The sequence below is a fragment of the Otolemur garnettii genome, unplaced genomic scaffold (assembly GCF_000181295.1).
Source record: "Otolemur garnettii isolate 467f Iridium unplaced genomic scaffold, OtoGar3 scaffold00223, whole genome shotgun sequence".
In the NCBI taxonomy this organism is placed as follows: domain Eukaryota; kingdom Metazoa; phylum Chordata; class Mammalia; order Primates; family Galagidae; genus Otolemur; species Otolemur garnettii.
Genome location: NW_003852618.1, coordinates 637,771 through 660,405, shown reverse-complemented (window position 1 = coordinate 660,405; position 22,635 = coordinate 637,771). Strand labels below are relative to the sequence as shown.

Sequence of the window (22,635 nt, the reverse complement as noted above, 5' to 3'; positions counted from 1 at the left end):
CTCTATCCTTTGGTCTACATTAACTTCCCTGGTTTCTCCTGGTACTTCACCTCTCCAGTAATTATGGGGCTAGAACTTTGAAAATCTGTCCTCTTGCTCCAAAATGCCTGAAGTGCAGGACTGTCTCACTCTTTTTCTTTTCCTTCTCCTTTTTTTAAAGTACATTATGAAATTCGACGTCTCACTCTTTTTGATAGCTCAAGGTCTGATAATTTGTCAACATTTGCTGCAGACTTCAGACATCTTTTTGCCTTCACTCAATAGGCTAAATTTGATGGGCTAAAGGGAGATAATTTCTTCTTCTCCTTCTTCTACCCCTCCTCCTTCTTTTACTCCTTCATCATCTTCTTTTACCTTTCTGGGTCCCAGCTCCCAGGTGGACATTTCAGTGTAAAAGTGGCCTCACAACAGATAAAGTGTGAATGACAATCAAGGATGTCATAGTGCTGGACATAGTCATTTATTTTTTCAAATCTTAAGATAACATCATTTATCTAGTAACTGTGAAAACAATATATAACAAAAAGACCATATATGTAGTAAGATCAGAAGAAATACTCAGGCATAAATTATTACTTTAGTCAATACAGATATAAATTATTGGCAATCTATGCTTTATGTGTCTCTGGTACTCTCCCAAGGCTGGATTGCTAAGAACCTCTTGAATTATTTTTCTTGCATTCATTTTTGTTGTTGTTGTTGTTATATCTCTGACTAAGAAAGGTGCCTATCACAAAATTCCTGCTTAATAAAGATGGATTGAATTGAATATATTTTGAGAGAGTTGAGGAAGAAAACAATTAAATTCAAAGACTTCTGCCTAAATGACTATAAAGTGTTCTTAAAATATCTACCCCCTTCCTCCACATACATAAACTTTGCATTCTAGATCTTTAAGTCTCCTTGTCTTAAAAATGATCTAAACGATAGCTAGATGATGAGCCAGGTCATTCTTCTCTAGCACAGGTATCATTTTCTTTTTTTAATTCTATGAGCCTTTGCCTTATGTGTCAAAAAAGGAGGAGGAGGAAGAAGAGGAGGAGAAGGAAAAAGAAAAGAAAAGAAAAGTTCACTGGTTTTTAAATGATACCAGAGCTTCAAAAGTCTACTATTCAACTAGAGCCCTTAAACTGTGCTCTGACAATAGGCAAAGGAAAAAAGGGTCTATGTGACTATATTTTATTTGTTTATTTCAGCCTTAGCACATTTATTTCCTGGAATCAACAGTGGATAAAGACCTGGAAAATAGGACAGATGGCCATGGGTTGGTTTATTCTTGGGTCTGGTATTAAGAAGGCTGAATGTTTTCCTTGGAATTGCTGATGTCACTTCAGAAATATTTCAAGGTGGATGCAAACACATAAAGGGAATGTGATGGGAATCTGATGGGAACGATTGAGGAAGAGATGTCTGAGCCCCAGAAACAATTGGGCCCCCCAAAATCAAGAAACAATTCGTTTCCTGGTAATCTGAGCAAGAATAGTTTGCAATCACCTGGTAGCAGAATTGAATTTAGAAAGAGTAAGTTAATGTGACATTAAAACTAGTAAATAACCCAACTCAGCTGAAGTGTCTTATGCAAATGGTGCTTCAAAATACATAGTCTTATGTCTTTTAAATTATTTCTACAATACTTGTATGTGCCTACTTAGAAACTTCATTCTGAATAAAGTGATTTTTTTAACACACCCACACACACAAAAAAATAGTCTTACCTAAAACTGAAGATCACAGGGTCTTCTTAATGCCTCATCCTGTGTATCTTGTTCATTTCACAAATTAGGAAGACATTATTTCATGTATTTATTCACTGAAATTTACCACCATATTTATTTAGTTTTTACCAGTGGGGAAGCAAGAGAAAAATGGTTCTATATCTGACAAAACTCATGGTGTATGGAGAAAAGCAGACAATTACACAAAACTTTCCAAAAGCTATGGTAAATTCTAAATTTAGAGATGGATTGAGCTACAGTAAAACATACCAATGCTTACCAAGAGGAATATGTGATTAAGGGCAGATAGCATGAGGAAAGGCTGCCAGAGGAAGGAAGGGCTGAACTGAGGCGCAGCATTTCTTTGTTGTATGTGTCAGAATGGAATTTTTAAAAATTCACTTAAAATTTATAAATGTACTTATTCAGTTTATTCTTTCTAACAACTCAAGTGAAGTGCTTAAAGTAAAATTTATAATCTCTCCCTTCCCTGTCACTATCACTGGGAACAATGAAGCATGCCCTTCTATACATTGTATTGTTTTAGTATTTGGTAACACTCTTTATTCTGGTAACAATATATCTCAGATGTCATTCATAGTTCAATTTCATTCTCTAAGATAAAAGTGTGCCATATTGGAGCCATATGTCTAAGGCTTGTCTTACTCATTAGGGATCAGGGCAGGCACCCTGTCTTCTGTTCCCCTCCACGACCTCAGTGCCTGATTTTGTAATTCTGGAACCGGTAGGAAGGAGAGTTCAAGTGAAACAACTAGAAGAAAGCGACTGCTAAACTGAGGCCTACGGGATGAAATGAACTGTCTGAAACAAACAAAAAAGGATGCCCCAAGAAGACAGAGATGTGCAGGAAAACATGAGAGCGCCCCCGCTGGTGAAAATGTAAGGGGCAGGTGTTTGGCAAGACGCCGACGCCTTCCCTACCGTCACCAAGGCACAGATCAGCATAATTGGGTTCGTGAATGAATGTGAAATGAAAGGGCTGCTGTGATGTTGAGAAGAACAGTGGCAGGTTCAGATAGAATTCATTCCTTCAGTGAAGTAGGCAGGACCTGTCTCCAGTCGCAGCGGATTCCAGAAGGCTAATAGCCATTCATTGTTCTTGCTGCCATCTTTGCAGGGCCTAAGTACCTGGCAACGTAGTAGGCACTGAATAATATATTTTTTTAAATAAATGAATGTATTAAACTCCTCTGAGTTTACAATGGCGATCAAAGAAGTAAAGTTCACCCAGTAGATACTAATTCTTTATTCACTGCAATAATTAGTTGAAGGCTTATCATGTGTTTGGACTTTGTAAGTATAGGTGTTATCTCTGGCCCCTGGAGAAGCAGAAGTAGGAGAGAAACCTGCCTGACTTAAGAGGCTGTAAGAATTGTCTACACTAAGCTTGAAAATGGACGTGTGTTGTTGAAAAAAGAACCTTGGCAGCGGTGGGATTCGAACCCACGCCCCCGAAGAGACTGGAGCCTTAATCCAGCGCCTTAGACCGCTCGGCCACGCTACCACCCACATACTCAACCTTACCAGTACTTCCTGCAAAGTTAATATCGCCCCTCTCCCCCTCCTTCCCACGAATACCCTCTCTATAGCCCCCTTTTTTCAGCATTCTCTCCGGTTCCCCACCATAGCACGAGAACCCCCCTGACCCTCAACTCATACTTTCGTCCTAAGTCCAGGTGGTCCCTGGTCGGGACGTCGCAGGTGGTGCTGGAGGAGACTCTTAACCACGTTTGTCACCAACACAAGGAAAAGGATTCGCGCCAACGGAACGTTCCAGAGGACTTGTGGGTTCCACATCTGCCTAGACTCGAGGCTTATACCCCTAGAATTCAGGAGTGGGGGCAAATCCGGCTTTGGGTTTGAGCACCTTTGCAAAACTTTACAAGGGACGCAAAAGAATGCAATCATTATTAAGTTTTGCTTGTCTTTCCGAATGTGGCGCCTCTATGAAAGCCTTAACCGTAGAAAGAAAAGCTGCTCCCCTTGGCCAATGAATGAGAAAAGAAATCTAGGGTCAGGGACCAGACTTTGGGAAAATCCCGGCTCAGTTGCCTTCACAGCCCCCAAAATCTCCGCAGAAAAGTCTGTAGGGGAGGCGGGGTTGGCCTCCTTCCCTGTGCTTGACTTTGTCAACCAAATTGTTTTAGACGTGAATTAAATCACAGTTCCTCTTTACTTTGAAACACTATGATTTGGAGAATTTAGAAATGATTCTTTCCCTTCATTGGTAAGACGAAAACGGGGACAATAAATTAATAAACGAAACTGAATTGTGCAGTGCTATTGGTAAATATTCCATGCAAGCAATCTAGCCAGTTGCCTCCTTAGCGCAGTAGGCAGCGCGTCAGTCTCATAATCTGAAGGTCCTGAGTTCGATCCTCAGAGGGGGCAGCAGGCTTATTTTGTGTGTGAGTTTCCTTTTCTTTTGTCCTAATCCAAAAGAAGCAAGACAGTGAAAGATATTGACAAATTTTTGTTTTTTCTCTGTATTTTTCCCCTAGAAAAACTGTGCATAATATGTGTTATTAAAAAAAAATCCAAGGAAATATCTTTAATGAGTCTGAATGGGTAATTGGCTATTTAACAGAGCCACGTAATGTTCAGTTATGAAACAGTGCTTTTCACTATGAATTAAATATCCAAAATTCTTCTGCTCTTCTCCCCCCGCCCCCTTTTTTCCTCATACTCTTTGGATATTGAACTGGAAGATATTTCAAATGCTTTTCACATATGCTTGGCAATTGTCTTTTTTGTAAAAACACCGGGGTCAAGAACCCTGCTGGGTCTAGCTAGGGTGCTGAGAGAGGGAAGAGAGTATGGGGTGTTGTACTGAGGGTGGAGAAGGTATAGGATGGTGCAATATATTTTTATTAATTACTGACTTGGTCATCTTTTACCATTTTTCCAGGTTGCCATGACATCCTATATGGAAAACAACAACAACAACAACAAAACTTCCCCTGTCTGTGTACCTTTTTTCATGTTTCCAGGGCTGTTGACTGAATGTAAGTTGTCTAAACTACAAGATGCAGAAAGAGATAAAAGGAGAAATAAGAAGAGATAAACAAGACAAGCTGATATTTAGAGTCAAGATGGAGTCCTTAAATCAAACAATAGTGAAAAAAACTAATCTTCCATATCATGCTCTTGAGCACCTACGATGTGCCAGACACTATTAGAAGTTGTGGCTCTGTAAGTCTATTCTCTGACAGCTTCAAATCCACCCTCATATATTCTGTTCCATGATGTTGAGTATGGGTGTCTGAGAATTACATTCCCCATACTCCTTTGCTCACCATTTTCTCTTAGGTTCTGTCAATAAGAGAAACCAGAAGGAGAGTGGAAGGCAGGAGGAGAAAAGAAGAGCCTGCTTTTCTAAGTTGTGCTCTTCCTGTCAGGTCACTCAACAATGGCAGCTGAGTCCAACCTCTGTGTGTTCTTTCATGCATTCTCAGAACATAAGTATAGCAGCAATAGCAGCAGCAGAGAGGATGGCGGGCCAGTTCTTCCTTTTTAGAGCCCCAGGTGCCTTCTCTCATTGTTCCTAACCTCTTCCCTTGTATTCCCTTGAATTCCTTTTTGCATCACTTTTTAAGAAACCACAAAACAATGTTTCCAAGTGGTTGTATTATTTTGCACTCCTTCCAGCAATGTATGAGCCATCTCCATCCGTTTCATTTAATTTCACAATTAAAATGAGTTGTGCAGTTCAGCTTTATTTCTTTCACATAATGGGAGAATGTTTGCTCTTGGCTATTATGTCCTTTGATCCCTATGTGGCCACCTGCAGACCTCTGCGCTATACTCTCATCATGAATCAACACATCTGTATTCTCTTGGTATCTAAGGTGTGGCTGAGCGGAGTAACCTACGCTGTCTCAGAGGCCACTGTTATTTTACAATTGCCACTATGTGGTCTCAATAGACTGGATCACTTGTTGTGTGAGATTCCTATTCTGATAAAGACTGCCTGTGGTGAAAAGGGTACAAATGAGCTCACACTCTCTGTGGTATGCATTTTTATTTAGCCCTTCCTCTATGTTTAATTCTTGCTTCCTATGCTGGTATTGGACATGCTGTATTTAAGACTAAATCTTCTGAGGGAAGGAAAAAGTCTTTTGTGACATGTTCCTCCCATCTCATTATAGTGTTCTTATTTTATGTTCGAACCATTGTTTGGTACATTGCATGTACCTTCAGCCTCCCTGCTGCACTTTCCAGCCTAAGTTCATTGCATTCTTCTATGGAATGGTAAATCCTACCCTCCACCCCTTCATCTGCACCTTGATGAATAAGGATGTAAAGGTGGCATTAAACACCCTGGTGAAGAGTACTTTTAGCTCCAAGTGATAGTTGGGTAGATATCAAATGAAGTTATTTAATAATTAGGATAGGTTCATATGGGTTTCTCTAATAACTCATTTTGGGCCTCTTAATCACATCTCATGTTACATATTCTTCTTACAAATTATGTCATGTTTCTAATATTCTTTATTAGTATGTTAGGCAGCAATTATGTTTGGCTAATGTGCACCGGTATGGACACTTTTGTTTTTGAAAATATATTAAAATAATCTGTGAGTTCAGGAGTTTCACACCAATCTGAATAACAATGGGGTCCCATCTCTATTAAAAATAGAAATACCTAGCTGGGAAGGGTGACACAAGCCATAGTCCCTGCTACCTATGAGGCTGAAGCAAGAAGACCCGTTAAGCCCAGGAGTATGAGGTGGCAGTGACCTATGATGATACCACAGCACTCTACCTAGGGCAACAGAGTGAGACTCTATCTCAAAAGAAAAAAAGAAAATAGAGAGAGAGGGACAGTAAGTTGGAAGTACTAAGACTCATACCCAAGGGCTAAAACTTTATCCTAAATTAGTTATAATTTATGAGAGTAATTTAATAGATTTTATATTTATTTGATGTTGAAATAATATGTTAAGCATTTAACATGATGTTATATAGTGAACAAATAAACACATGTAAGGATAACAAGAGTCATTTGGACTTTTCTTCCATGTCTTCTGGTATGAACAAGATTGAAGCCAATAGTTAGAAAGAGAATCTCTTGTTATTCCAAACAAGAATGAACTGCAACTTAGACACAATTTTTGAAAAAAATAACAGATATTTACTGCTGATCCAGATCATGAGACCAGTGGCCTTTTACATATTTAGTTTGAAAAAAATTTATAACTTTAAAACTTAGCAAATTTCTGACTGCCAGAAAATGTTTTTAAACTTAATACACATATCTACACATACACTAATTCTATGATTTTAAATAGTAACTTTGATCATCATTAAAATGTCCTTTGTCTAACTTATTCTTACATACAGAAGAATATATTAGTTTCTAGTTTTGAGGGTAAAATCTAGAGAGATTTATATCAAAAGCATAGCTGTAGAGACTGGTTATAGTTGTTCTGACCATTATTCTCTCTTCTGGGTTAATGTGTATGCTACCTTCTAGGCCTATAAAGATTACTCATGTCAGAAGTTCAAGTGACATCTAGACACTGTGAAAAGCCTGGACTTTAATAATTATATACCAAAATCTCAGGATTAAAAAATACTGAGAGTAGTGATGGGGAAAACCTACAGCAATGTTTTATTTGGACTTTACATATATATGTTTAGTATACTCCAACATGAAAGATACTTTAATTAACTTTTGAGAAGCTCCATAAATGAGAAGGCCCATTTTATATTTGAAGGTGAAATTGTTCTCTACCATTAATGTAAAGTATAAGTAACCCTGAATGTCTTTTCAAGAAGGTGATAAATGTTTCTTATTTCCCCAACCAAGCAAGTCTTTCCTGAAAAACAAATAGAAAGAAGACAGAAAAGTGTTTTACTTCTAGTTGTAAGGACACTAAAAATGCATTTGAGGAAATCCTTAAGGTAGAATTCAACAAGGTTTAATAACTGTTCTCACCACACTGAAAATGTCCTCAGATCTTTGTAGCATAATAAATAGCTGCAAGGCAAAAAGAAGCACATCCTGCTCAAAGGGGGATGATTAAAGCAACCGCATGTCAGCATTCTGATTCAAAAAGTACCTCTATGACTAGTGTAAATCCGATGTTTTTTCAAACTGTGATACTATGAATTTCAGTGCCTTGGAGAAGTCCCAGAGGCCACTGTAGTATAAGGGTGAGTAGAAAAGGGCGCGATACGGTGGAGGAGGAAAATCTATGTGGGCTTTTGCTTGAAGAAAGGACATTAGATAGAAGCCTGGATAACTACTACCCTAGTCTAATATGACAAATAACCATTTACTTAATTTTCATGTTGTTATAAAAATAGCATATTTTGACTAAATGCTCAAATGTTTACCTCAACAAAATGTATGTATATAAATACACACAAATGCAAAAGGAAACTTAAATGTGCAGTGAGAACTCAATCATTTAAGAATTTATTCCAGGGTGGGGCATGGTGGCTCACCACAGTAATCCTAGCTAGTACTCTAAGAGGCCGAGACCGGTGGATTGCCTGAGCTTATAAATTCAAGATCACCCTGAGCCAGGGCGAGATCTTGTCTCTAAAATAATAGCCGGATGTTGTGGTGGGTGCCTGTAGTCCCAGCTACTTAAGAGGCTGAGGCAAGAGGATTGTTTGAGCCCAAGAGTTTAAGGTTGTTGTGAGCTATGATGTCATACCACTCTACACAGGGCGACAAAATGAGACTCTGTCTCAAAAGAAAAAAGAATTCATTCCACGTATAATGAAAAGTCTGAACATTTCTATTTTCATTAAGATTGATACTATTAAAAAATGTTTCAGTCCTTTTTGGATGTGGCAATTTTTGACAGTTGGTTTTGAAGTCTCAGTGCCTGGACACATACTGAAATTTAATTATTTTACATAGAGAGTTAGAGAACTGATCTGGAATAACTACTCATGTATCACTTTATTTTACAAAAAAGAAAATTAAGTTCATTGGATTAAGGGTGTCTATATCTTTAATATTTCCTAGTATTCTTATTTTTCAGACACCACATTGCACATCTCCTCTAAAAGTACCATCACCTCCCATACCAACCATAGCACACACTCTTAAACTCTTCTGTATTTTCTTATTTCTGTGTATATATGGAGGTTTTGCATTCCCTAATGCATTCCTCCAGCTTTTCACCTCTCTAAAGTCTTCCTTAAAGTTAATTATAATAAAGAACACAGTAAGTGCTAAAATGTGTCTTCAAGAATGTGATTGAAGAACATAAAGAAGGGGTACTCAGAACATAAAGAAGGTATGAAGTACTGAGTTGGTAAAACTACTTACCCAAGAAGCCACAGGCAACAGGTGGCAGAAATGAAAGTGCATGAGGACAGTGTGATGCAAAGCTCTACATAGAGCCACATAACGGTCATAGAACATCAACACAAGTTGGACACACTCTATGGCCCCCAATGTGAGGACAAAGTAAAGCTGAATCATGCAACCAGCATAAGTGATGGTTTTTTTCAGGGCTCAAGAGGTTGACCAGCAATTGAGGGATAGAGCTGGTGTAGTAGAGGTCCAGAAAAAAGAGGTTTAAGAGGAAGAAGTCCATGAGAGTGTGGAGGTGGGATATGACAGGTATGACAGGATGATGATGAACAGGATACTTATTAGTGTCACCAAGTAGAACATCAAGATCACCACAAAGAGAACTACTCCCAGATGAGAGCAATTAGAAAAACACAGTAGAATAATGTTGGCCTTCATTTTTTTCATCATCATTCATTTCCTGGTACCTGACGGGGAAAAATTGCATAAACTCAAAAAATGTAAGATAATGTTCCAAGAATCATAGAAACAAAATGGTATCAAAACTCAGTTTGTAGGGTTCACCTTTGTCCAAATGTTATAGGGCAATTTGACTATTCAGAAAAACTGTGATACCACATAGTAATAAGAATCTTCAAGTTCATAGTGATATAAAAAATTAAAGAATATGGCTCGGCGCCCATAGCTCAGCAGTTAGGGCACTGGCCACATACACTAACTCAGGCTGGCGAGTACGAACAACAATGACAACTACAACTAAGAAATAGCTGGGTGTTGTGGTGGGTATCTGTACTCCCAGCTACTTGGGAGGCTGAGGCAAGAGAATCATTTAAGCCCAAGAGTTTGAGGTTGCTGTGAGCTGTGATGCCACGACACTCTATTGAGGGTGACATAATGAGACTCTGTCTCAAAAAAAAAAATTAAAGAATAAATAAATGAATGATGAAGACAGAGCTATTCCCTACATTAGATTCCTAATTAATAGATATAAAGGAGATGATAGAGTTAGAAAAACATAAATGGATGTAAGAGCTAGTAACTAAAAATTTTATGGGAAATAAGGCAGATGGAAATTTGGTGAAGAACAGAATATTTTCATACTAAAGTATCTTCCCACAAATTGCTAGCTAATTACAAAGTGAGAAAGACTAAACTTTACAATAGAAGAACCTAGTGGACACCACCATAACCAAGTTGATCAATGTTATCATCACCAATATTTGGACAAATAAACATCATATGCCTACTGACATGATGCTGTGAGTAGGCATGATGTCATCTCAATGATATTCCTGCTAAAAACGCACAGCCTAATTCTAATAATGAAGATACATGAAATAAACTCAAGGCAAAATTGCTTGCCTTTACTGTTCAAAATTATCCAGTTCAATAAACAGAAATAAAGACTGAAGAACTGGCCCAGATTAGAGAACAATGAGATATGACCACTAAATGTATGATCCTAAACTTAAAAAAAAAAGGCTTTTAACAAAATTATTTATTTGTTTATTTATTTGAGACAGAGTCTCAAGCTGTCACCCTGGGTAGGGTGCTAGGGTGTCACAACTCACAGTAACCGCAAACTCTTGGGCTTAAATGAGTCTCATGCCTCAGCCTCCCAAGCAGCTGGGACTACAGGCGCCCACCACAACACTTGGTTATTTTTTTTGTTGCAGTTGTCACTTTTTTCTTTTTTTCTTAGCTGACCCAGGCTGGGTTCAAACCCACCAGCCTCAATGTATATGGCCGGCGCCCTACCCACTGAGCTACTAGTGTCGCCTATTAACAAAGTTATTGACATAGCTGAAGAAATCTGAATATAGACTATGGATTAGATAATAACATTGTGGCCATATTAAATTTGCTGATTTTGATAACTGTACAGAGATTATGTAAAATAACATCCTCCTTCATAGACAAAACACACAGAAGTATTCAAAGGTAAAGGAACATAGTTTCTCTTGCTTACTCTTGAATGGTCCAGAAAAAGAGAGAGATGATAGATGGATAAATAGATAGATAGAAAGGTATATAGAAAAATAGATGCAAAGATAGACTCTGGAACAAATATTTTCAGAGAAAAATTTGAAAATGCTCAGTCCAATTAAATAGTAAATGCTAGTTCCTTGTAATGCTTTTTTGCAACTCTTTCATAAGTTTGAAATTTTAAAACATTATGAAAAGTAAATATAAAAACGTTTTAGTTTTATATTTTATATAGATATTTGCCTTATTGTAGAAAAGTAACTTATTGAATATCAAGTTCTTCTTATTCATCTTAGGGTAACATACAGACAAATAGTAATTGAAAAGAATTCCTAACCTAGCTGGGAAAGACAATTCCCGTGAAGCTAATAATCTTTGTTAATAAATAAGTAACTTTAGTTTTCATTCCAGAATTTTCAGGTTATCTTCATAAATGTGATTATAAGAAATATGATAATTGGAATCCCAATAATCTCACATAAGGGTGAAAAGACATGTTGAAGAACATCAAATTTAGTAGTGATTTCATATGGTGGAAAATATTTAACTTCAGTTAGATACACTTAAAGAACCTCATCTTCTGATTTCTTTATTTGCACACAAAACTGACTTCTAAAGTGTAAAATAACATGTGACTAATGATACTACTATCTAAAGACACACAGACATGTATCCATCAATAATTCATGACATGAACAAAGCTAAAGATCTGAGGAGAACAGTGATAGAATGTTTCCTAAAAGATACATGAATGATACATGTCACTAACCTTGAAAAGAGAAAATCTGAGGGAAAAGAAATAAAAATTCAGTGAGAAAGGAAAAAAGAAAGAAAAGGTATGAGGGAAGAGGAAATGGAGAGGAACTTAATCGTAGTATTTAGAATTGAAAGTGTACGTATCACAGGGCCTGCAGAAGGTTTCTAAGACAATAACTAAGACAGTATTTAAATTCTGAGCATAAGTTATAATTACTATGTATTTTTTATTCTCCATTTAGAGAATTTTGAATGTTTAATGCACATAGTCATAATTCTTAGTATCCAGTGAGTTTTCAATTTTTCATAGAAAAAAATTAATTCTTCCTTTTGTTATAGTTATGACAGGCACAATAACCCACCATTTAAACATTCCTTTTTTCTCTCTGAATTTTTTGCCTCCTCCAACTTTGCCATATGCCTTCTACTTCCTTTTTCCCATGGCTAATTCTTTCTCTCGCACTCCCTAATAAGTTGTGTCACAAGAAGAAAGAAATTACAGCAGAGCCACCTCTGGATTACCTTTAGAGGGCCTCTCAATTGCTCATGTTCTAGAAATGCAGTTCTTGAAAAAGATGTCAGGAGCAGCTGACTGAGTTTCAGCAAGAAAGTTAAGAATGTTCAGTTTGGCCTAAAGGCTATAAGACTCTTAACAAAATTGGCAATGTTACACTAATCTAGATTTCTTTCCATAACTCAGAAACCATCCAGAGTCATCAACAGTACATTTTTTAAAAAGAAAAGTTTTTGAAAGCTATGCCTGAATAAAAAAATAGCAATACATAACTCAGTGCCATTTCAAGGATGATGAAACTTTTCCAAGAAATTTTTATTTCTAATTTCTCCAGAATGGGAGATAATACATCATGAGAAATATGGATACAAATGTTGTACTTCATCTGATGCAAATATAATTTTCTTTTTCCTTATATAGTGGCCTCAATGACTTAGTACATTAACTAAAAGAAAACAGCTGGCGCCTGTAGCTCAGTGATTGGGTGCTGGCCACATGTTTCAGGGCCGGTGGGTTCAAACCCAGCCCCGGCTTGCTAAACCAAAATAATAATAATAATTATAACAAATAGCCAGGTTTTGTGGCAGGCGACTGTAGTCCTAGCTACTGGGCAGGCTGAGGCAACAGAATCTCTTGAGTCCAAGAGTTTGAGGTTGCTGTGAGCTATGATGCCACAGCATGCTACCAAGGGTGACAAAGTGAGACTCTGTCTCAAACTCCCCCCCCAAACACAAAACAAAACAAAACAGCAGGTGTGAGGTATTTTTATCAATTTCATGACTCATCCTTCAGCATTCTTATAGAGAGGTTAGAAAGACATATGAGAGAGAAAAAGAAAATACCAAATGCAAACCAAAAAAAGGTTGAAATTTTTAGGTTTAATTTTCTTCTTTCTAGAGGAGCAGAAAAATAAAGTTCTTATCAGAGTTGCTTTTATTCTTTCTAATTTAGGAAATCAGGCATTATGGAGGGAAAAGTGATCTTTTTCCTCCATATCATTGGACAATATTTTGTACTTTAGTCCTTTTAGTTCATATTCTTACCTAGTGCTTAAGCAATAATTGAACAACTAACTCCCTTCACTCTGTCCTTCCTATGTCTGCCTACATTTCTTCTCCATTGTCTTCAAAATATAGGCCTTCATCATCTGTGGACTGATCTTATATCTAGTTTTGATTTCTTTGAAATCATAAACAGAAATGGCAATAGCTGCCTACCCCTCATATTATAATCTACTGTATCAAATGAGAAAACAGAGTCTTAAAGTAACCACGACTATCAAGAGAGCCATGAATCTACTAAAAAACATTGCTTTTAGCCAATAGGAGAAATGTGTTAGAGCATTTCAAAGAATCAGAGATGAACCCTTTATCTTACAGCAAAGGAGGCCTTTGTGGAAACAAAAGAATGTGACTAGAGCCACTGGGAGGACAAATCCCAAAGTGGCAATTAATGCCTTTCAAGGAGTAGTCCTGGGCAGAAGAACATTTCTTTAGGAATGCTCTCCGCATGATACCACACTGTTGTCTAAGATGACAAGGACTCTACAGTACAACCATCACTGAGAAAAATGCTTTGAACTGTATTTATAAGGAAAGGAATGGAGTGTCTTGAGTTGCCTAAAATTTCCTCACCAATTTTTATCATGCTATGAGCCAAATTTGGGAGATAACTTGTCAGAAGTTCTAATCTGGGGCCAGGGGAAGGCATGAAACATTTGAACCTAACAACTAAACAATATATATATATGTATCTTATTAATTTAATTTCTTTCATTGCATTTGTCTGACATCTGTAAAACTAAAGGCCAAGTTCAGGCTTGCAAAAGTGTTGCAATTATTTTTGAAAGTCACTACCAAAACTCTGAAAGCTTTCAACAAAACTATTTAATATTTCCAAAACATGTGTGTCAATAATTTCCCTTGATGTCTTGTCAAAAGCTTTGCTAAAATATATATAAAAGTAAAGTTAACTATGATTTTTAGTCTACATTCACTAATCTGCTTGTTGGTGTAAAAACAAGGAAACATGATTTTATAAATTTATGTCCAGGCTCTGCAGTCATGCAAATCCTCTGAGTCTCACGGGTCTTCTGTGGCTCCTGCAGTTTGGGCTGGAGTTGGGAAATGTTTGTGTGGGAATAATCATGAGGATACCTGGAGGGCTGAAGCTCCCTGAGGAAGACAAAGGTGCATGCTGGGTGGGTGGGGAAGGAATATGACACTTGCCATCTTGGCTGGGGTGTGTGGTGATGGGAAGTGACTTCTAGGGTGGCAGCCACTTTGGGGCTTGTGAAGGTTGAAGAGCCCTGCAGCAGTTGGTGAGCCCACTGACTGCCAGAAATGTAGAAGAGGGAGAGATAAACCGCTCCACCTACCCTTCTTGCTGGGTTCTAAGCCTCTTAAGTGTTGATCTCTGCCTATATCTTCCTTCTTCATGTTCTGCCCTGCAACTTCTTCCAGCAGAATCTAATAGATTCCGGCACTGTTCCCTGGTATTATATCTGATCTATAGCTGTTTGTTTGTTTTTCTTTTTTATCTAAAGCTTTTCCTTCTTTCTGAGACAACCTGGCAGCCTGTGTCTCTGGTTTGCCATTTTGTTTCCTATTTGTATTCTCATTCTCATCTCCTACAGGTACACTGTGTGTGGTAACATGATCTCTTACTAAATCAGACACTGGGGGAGGCGGGACCCTTCAACATTTATATTTCCAAATCTCTCCTGTCTTACCACACAGTAGAAGATAGACAGATATACAACAGAGATAGATAGATAGATAGATAGATAGATAGATAAGCCAGGTATGGTGGCCTGAGCCTGCAGTCCCAGCTACTTGTGAAGCTGAGGCAGGAGGATCACCAGTGCCCATGAGTTGAGGTTACAGGAGCTATGATAATGACACTGAACTCTACCTGGGAGAGAGCATGATTTTGTCTCTGGGGGAAAAAAAAACAACTTCAAAAATATATAGTATATTAAAAAGACCACGTTATTTGCCTGGGAATAGATAAACAAACATCTAAGGCTTATTCTGGTAGTTTTATTGGACTCCTAAAGAATAAAGAAAAAATCCAAAATGATCCAAATGCCCTTTTCTAGTCTGCTTTATTTATGCCTTTACCTGTAAAGAGCTCTGGGGGGAAGTGAACTGCTGAGAGGAATGAATCACCTTTACATCAGCTGCCCTCTGGTTTTCCATAGGAGGTTTGGGCCCAAGTCTTCTTCCTTCTAGATGTTGCCTTGTTTCTCCAGGCCATTCCTCCCCACTGCCACATGTCACTGGGCTGAGTCTGCACAGGCTTCTTCTGCACAGTGGCCTACTTTATGTTTTTGCATCATCTCTTGCCCCATTCTGACTCATTCTTTCCACGAAACCAGAGTAATATGTTAAAATCACCTCTGATTATGTCATTCCTTTCTGCTTAATATTCCCAGTGGCTTCACATTGCTGGTAGGGTGAAGTCTGTACTCTGCACTGCTAGCCATAATCTCTGAGTTAGTCATTGCTTTGTCCCTGACTTCCTGTCCACCTCACTCCTCACCTCTACTAACACTCTCCTAAGCTCTCTGAGCTCAAGCTCCTCAGGCCTTCTTTCAGGTCTCTGAAATGCTCTGCTTTGATGCTGACCAGGGTGTGGAGAAAAGGGAGCACTTTTACACTGTTGATGGTGCTGCATACTAATACAGCCTGTTTGGAAAGAAGTATGGAGAATTCTCAAAGAATTTAAAATAGACCTTCCATCTGATCACACAATCCCATTACTAGGTATCTAGTAATAAAAAAAATATCATTTTACCATAAGACATTTGCACTAGATTGTTTACTGAAGCTCAATTCATAATAGCCAAGATGTGGAATCAATCCAAATGCCCATCTACACATGACTAGACTAATAAACTGTAGTATATGTATACCATGGAATACTATTCAGCTGTAAAAAAGATGGAAACTTTACATCATTTGTATTAACCTGGATAGAGGTGGAGAACATTCTACTTAGTAAAGTATCACAAGAATGGAAAAGTGAATATCCAATGTACTCAACACTAATATGAAATCAGTAGATGAATAGACGCCCACACAGGAGAAAAACACAAACTCAAGTGGACTATGTAATCAGTGTAACCTAATGCTTTGTACCCTCAATGAATCCCAAAGAATAAAAAAAAAAAAAATTAAGTGGAGAAGGAAGGGAGGAGAAAGGCAGGAGAGAGAGGGGAACTGGTGTACACTCTCCAAACAGGCACAATGTAAGGCTAAGGCACACCTCCTGGGTGAGGGGCACAACTACAATGTGGACTCTACCTAACAAATGCAAACAACATAACCTAATCATCTGTACTCTTACATTAATCTGAAATGTTTAAAAAAGCGCTTTGCTCTTTGATCTGCCTGGAATTACATTTTTGTCCAATTAATTATTACTAAGCTTTTCAGTTCTCAGTTTATGTATCACTTACTGGGAGAAGTCTTTAAACCCCTGGAAGAAGTCATTTCCCTCCCTCTCATGGAGATGAGGGAGTGGAATATAATTTACATCTTGCATAATTTTGTCTCACCTTAATTTTCTACATCTATATTCCCTGTACTGATTTAAATCTAATAACATAGATTTAATGCAGTTGTGTAGTCACCTCAAATCTGGTTTAGGATAGTAGCATGAATAAATATGTGATTAGAATGTACCACGTGACAGTCATGGTGTTAAAACCAGCCTTCCAGGAAGACATTTCTGTTGCAGGATTTAAGGGAGGAAAGTAGATGAGAGATTAAGTCGTTTATCTAAAGTGACACAACCAAAACGACTAAATATAACATCCCAAATTATTTTTTATTTTACAATAATAGTAACACCCAATTTTCATTGAACTGTTTAGCATGTTCCAGACATGATTTTAAGAGTTTACTTGCAGTATCTTATTTAATTTAAAAACTGAGGTCATGAAATCATACCTGTTTATTTCTCTTAACATCTTGTAACCTAAACTTTTTCTTGGGAGCATTTAATCACAATGGCTGCTTAAACAGTTATGGTATCATTTCTGGTTTCCTGGCTACTTCTCTAATTAAAAGTATAAACTCCCAAAGAGCAGAGGTGATACCTCTCCTCTGCTTTAAACCCAGGACAAGCAAAGCGCGTTGTTCAAAACAAGTTCTTAAAATCTACTTTCGTTTGCTCCTTGTGCCAGATATTCTTAAAGTTGCAGGGGACTGGAGAATAACATTTGAAGAACAAAGACAAGGTAATCAAGTGATTTAAGTATCTAGGTATGTACTATTTTTAGAAGTAATTGTTTGGATTACATTACCCAAGGATGGGAGTTAATTATTTCTGTGAGCTGAGAGCAAATACATGTCCTATAGTCGTGAGATTATATATGTTATATATGATATGATAAGTATATATATATTTAATTTCAGATTAATATGGGGGTACATACAATTAGGTTACATAGTTTGCTTTCTTAAGGTTAAAGTCTGGGTTGTATTGTGTCCTTCACCTAGGAAGTATGCAATATACCCGTGCAATGTATCCATTGGGTGGGGTGAGCTGTATTTAAATGAGGTGAAATTAGAATTGGCAATAAAAAGAAAAAGATTGACTGAATTAAAGAAGAACGACTTCACAACTTTGTTTGTGCAACTTTATTCACACAAGGAATTATAGGAAACATGCTTTCTTAGGAGCCTGGATAGCTCAGTCGGTAGAGCATCAGACTTTTAATCTGAGGGTCCAGGGTTCAAGTCCCTGTTCGGGCGTGTGTTTTGGCATCGGTCCGATTTCGTATTTAATTAACAGGTACCTTTTCGTCAGGACAGATTATGTAACCTGTTACATAAAATTGTAACATTGTAGAGACAACTGAAAGTTGGAAAGCTTTACAAAACCGCGGTCAAATCCTTTAGCACACAAATAATTAAGCTTAGAAAAGATAATACCTGGGACCTCTACAATAAGACAGGCCCAAATTTTGTGAAGAAAATTAACATGTAAGGAGCACCTTATACTACATAGTCATTAACATTTTATTACTCCTGTTACTCTGGTTGTGAGTGCATAGAGTAACCTTGTCTTGTTATTTGCTTTTCCACTGCAGAGTTTATTTCACATAGGTGGGAATATGCTGATGAATTACCAATCTGTTATAACATGATATATAATATGTTCATATTTTGGCTTGGTATGTCTCTGACATTTGGTTATTGTGAGTCAGTCTTGCAAGCCTGAAAATCTCTGGGTAAACTGGAAAATAGTCTGATTCTGCAAAGGAGAGGAACAGATTCTAAATGCTGTAACAAGTATTAAGCATTCTCTGAGGAGCTGCCTGAACAGCCTGGCAATCCAGCTGTCAAGCCTCTCCCAAAACCTTAATTGCATCTGCTTAACTGTTGCAGATACGTGTTTCAGAACTAGAGGCTGAGACCTCTAGTGTCTTCAGAACCAGAAGACACTAAGATGTTCCTATACCTCAAGTTTGCATCCAAATGAACTGTTGAGCTAGCTGTCCTGCCATACAGATCCCCAAGTCCAGACATTTTGGAGGAACTGTGCAAGGAGTGTCCTCTTTTTCCAGCACAGGCTGGGCCAGAGAGGTTTTGTCTGCAGATGACTTTCAGTATGCGTGACTCCAGAAGGGAATAATTCCAAATAATCCAAATTTGACATGTTGATTGCCTAGAGTAAGATAATGACAAGAAGTGAGAAATGAAAACAGTATCATTTAATATGTGAATTAATTTGTTGATTACTTGAGAACTACTTATTATTTTTCAGCTACTGTGCTAGGCACATGAAATATGTATGAAGTGGATAAAACAGATCAGATTCAGCGACAACTCTAATGAAATTTACAATTTAAGTGGGTGGGGAATAGACAATAAAGGCATTTAAAAAATAAAAGGAAAAAGAAAGTATATAGTAACAAAAATAAACCAGGTTGGGCGGTGCCTGTGGCTCAAAGAAGTAGGGCGCTGCTGGCCCCACATACCAGAGATGGCAGGTTCAAAACTGGCCCAGGCCAAAAACTGCAAAAAATTAAAAAATAATAATAATAATAAATAAACCAGGTTGAGGTGATGGGATGAGAGGCTGGCGAGTGACAGAAGAGATGGTTTAGTAGTTTCCCAGGGCTGCCTTAACAAATTACCACTGACTGGGTGGCTTAAAACAACAGAAATTTATTTTCTTGCAGTTCGGAAGGATGAGTCCAATATCAAGTTATTGGTAGGGGCTGTGTTCCCTTTGGAGGCTCTAGGGAACAATCCTTCCTTGGCTCTTCATAGCTTCTGGTGACTGACCCTACTTGTATTTCTTGTCTTGTGGTAACATGACTTCAATCTCTGTCTCTGTCTTCAAATGACCTCCTTCCATTTGTCTGTGTATCTCTGTCTTCATATGGCCTTCTGTGAAGACAGACATCCTAATCCAGTATAATTTCATATTAACTTAACTAATTACACTTGCAAAGGCCTTATTTCCAATTAAGATTGCATTTGGAGGTTCCAAGAGCCCAGGAATTTTTGCTGAACACTATTCAATGCACTCCTCAATATAGAGGAGAAAGCTAGTCAGGACCAGATTATATAAGGAGGTCATGGCAAAGAGATATGTAGAAGAAACATATGAAGTAGACACAGCAAGACTCATTGGGAACGTGCAATATCAGAGTACTCTCCCAAGAAGAAACTGAAATCAAAGACACGTGGAGGAAGGAGATTATGCATTAGAAAGTTATTACAATGCCATGAAGGCTATGTTAACCAGTTTGATGAAAATATTTCAAATGGTATATAAAATCAGCACATTGTACCCCATGATTGCATTAATGTACACAGCAATGATTTAATTTTTAAAAAAAAAGAAAGAAAGAAAGTCATTACAGAAGAACTGAAGAAACAGACCAGCCAGAACTTCATAATGAAAGAGGTAGAAGAAAGTGGAGCCTTAGTTTCTTGACGTCAGGGCAGTTCAGGGTTGGTGAAGTAGGCGTGCAGGACAACTGCCGTAACGATGGTGAAGGGCCCAGTGTAGGAGCGAAAAAACGGAACTGCCCCCTCTGAGGTTCGAACTCAGGACCTTCAGATTATGAGACTGACGCGCTGCCTACTGCGCTAAGGAGGCAGGTGGCTGAGCGTTCTCATTATGTATTTTTAGCACTAAATTTTACTTTAAAGCTACTTTAAATTTAGATCACTTCATCTCAAATTTCTAAATTGAAGTCCTCTTATGAAACGTTTTAAAAGTTCAACAGAGTCTAAAACCTTAATCAGATTGGAAAAAAGTCGTTATTAACCAACATTGCTACTTTTGTCCCCTCTCTCTGAACTGATAGCCCCAGATTTTTACATAAACGTCCTATCAATTTTGTCTCGATGGAACAAGAAACCAGACTGCTTCCTCCCTCACTATTGCTCTCTCCCTCCACACCGAGTTTTTTCCATCGGGAGAGTGTTCAAGTGTTTCCCCTAGGAAACATACAAGTGATTTAGTATCTTAAACAACAGAAAAATTTCCTTTGACCACAGCCCCAGTGTCCACCTATCGCTCTCTCGATTTGCTCGCGCACGAACTTCTTACAGGGCCGTCCCTCTGGTTTTTAGAAAACGCCTTTCCAAGTCCCCCTGGCTTTTCAACCCACTGCACTCTCGCCGGATCACTCCTCGGTCTCCAGGAAGTCCAAAGAAGGATCCGGGATATAAGACACTCAGTGGTTTAAAGATTAAAGTGCTCTTGGTGCAAACTCTCGAGGTTCTGCTAGTACGCGTATGTGAGAGTGATAGTAATACGAGCAGAAAGAGGTAAAAAAGCTGGTTTATCTTCCGTCTTGGTTCTCCGGAGCATTGTCCAGGTTTTAGCGCTCAAATTTCCCAGGAAGTTTTTCGTGGGATGGGAAAAGTCCAGTTTTTCGAGCTATGGGGGTGGAAGGTTGGAAAAATACAAAAAAAAGGGGGGGGGGGAGAGTTCCATCTCCTACCCTACCTCCACCCAGAGCTTGTAATGAAACACTGATTATTTATTTCTTTATTTTTTTACTGATTGTCAATGGATAGGGCTTAGCATTATCTGTAGTTGTGCCGCTGTTTCTCCTTGGCCGCTGATGATGGCAACCACGATTTTCGGTTCACGATAAACCCAGACATCACTGAAAAAATCTCCTAAGTTGTTTTAATGACAGGACATATTGTGCAAGTGGATTTTGGAGGATGAACAATCAAAACAAAACATACTGTGTAATATTCAAGAGAGAATTTGGATGTCAGAATATTAAGGGAGACTGAATCTCAAAAATTTGGAATAAGACAGGCAACAATTTTGGAATCAATCAAAGGTTTTTTCATCTCCCCAAAAAGACATCAATGCTAAGTCTAAAGTAACATTGGGCATAGTAGAAAAGACAGGCATTATTTTATGTGTCCCGTGATTATTCTTATTCTTGATTTAGAGGTTGCAACTCATGGGCACACACACAAAAGAAAAAGTAAAAGGAAATTTTGATGCTGTGTATTGTCTCCTTCCAATGCAGACCTAATTTTGCCACATGACCTTGCTCTCTCTACAATATTATGAAGTGATGTGTTGAATCACTGGTTACAAAAGAAAAACAACAACAAACCCCCTGTCTCTCAAGTATTTTAATTTGAAAGATGACATTGAAAATCATCTTCTCATACATAAATCTATAAATATAATTCATCACATAAACAAATTAAAAAATAAAGACCATATGATTATCTCAATTGATGCAGAAAAAGCTTTTGATAATATCCAGCATCCCTTCATGATCAGAAAACTTAAGAAATTTGGTATAGAAGGGACATTTCTTAAACTGATAGAGGCCATCTACAGCAAACTTACAGGTAATATTGTATTGAATGGAGTTAAGTTGAAATCATTTCCATAGATTGGAACCAGGCAAGGTTGCCCATTGTCTCCATTGCTCTTTAACATTGTAATGGAAGTTGGAAGTTTTAGCCATCGCAATTAGGGAAGAAAAGACGACTAAGGGCATCCATATAGGGTCAGAAGAGATTAAAGTTTCACTTTTCGCAGATGATATGATTGTATATCTGGAAAACACCAGGGATTCTACTACAAAACTACTAGAAGTGATCAAGGAATACAGCAGCATCTCAGGTTACAAAATGAACACTTATAAATTTGTAGCCTTTATATATACCAACAGCAGCCAAGCTGAAAAAATAGTCAAGGACTCTATTCCATTCACAGTAGCGCCAAAGAAGATGAAATATTTGGGAGTTTACCTAACAAAGAATGTGAAAGATCTCTATAAAGAGAACTATGAAACTCTAAGAAAAGAAATAGCTGACAATGTTAACAAATGGAAAAACATACCATGCCTG

At 37.9% G+C, this 22,635-nt stretch overlaps 4 non-coding genes and 1 pseudogene across 4 annotated transcripts; 2 read left to right on the top strand and 3 right to left on the bottom strand.

Annotated features, from left to right (window-relative positions):
* Window positions 1–3,158: 3,158 nt before the first annotated feature.
* On the bottom strand, window positions 3,159–3,240 carry TRNAL-AAG. The gene has a single exon. It is a non-coding gene; the product is annotated as a tRNA-Leu (tRNA).
* Window positions 3,241–4,054: 814 nt separating this feature from the next.
* On the top strand, window positions 4,055–4,127 carry TRNAM-CAU. The gene has a single exon. It is a non-coding gene; the product is annotated as a tRNA-Met (tRNA).
* Window positions 4,128–8,943: 4,816 nt separating this feature from the next.
* Window positions 8,944–9,468, bottom strand: LOC111722168 (annotated as a pseudogene).
* Window positions 9,469–17,960: 8,492 nt separating this feature from the next.
* On the top strand, window positions 17,961–18,033 carry TRNAK-UUU. The gene has a single exon. It is a non-coding gene; the product is annotated as a tRNA-Lys (tRNA).
* Window positions 18,034–20,322: 2,289 nt separating this feature from the next.
* On the bottom strand, window positions 20,323–20,395 carry TRNAM-CAU. The gene has a single exon. It is a non-coding gene; the product is annotated as a tRNA-Met (tRNA).
* Window positions 20,396–22,635: the final 2,240 nt, after the last annotated feature.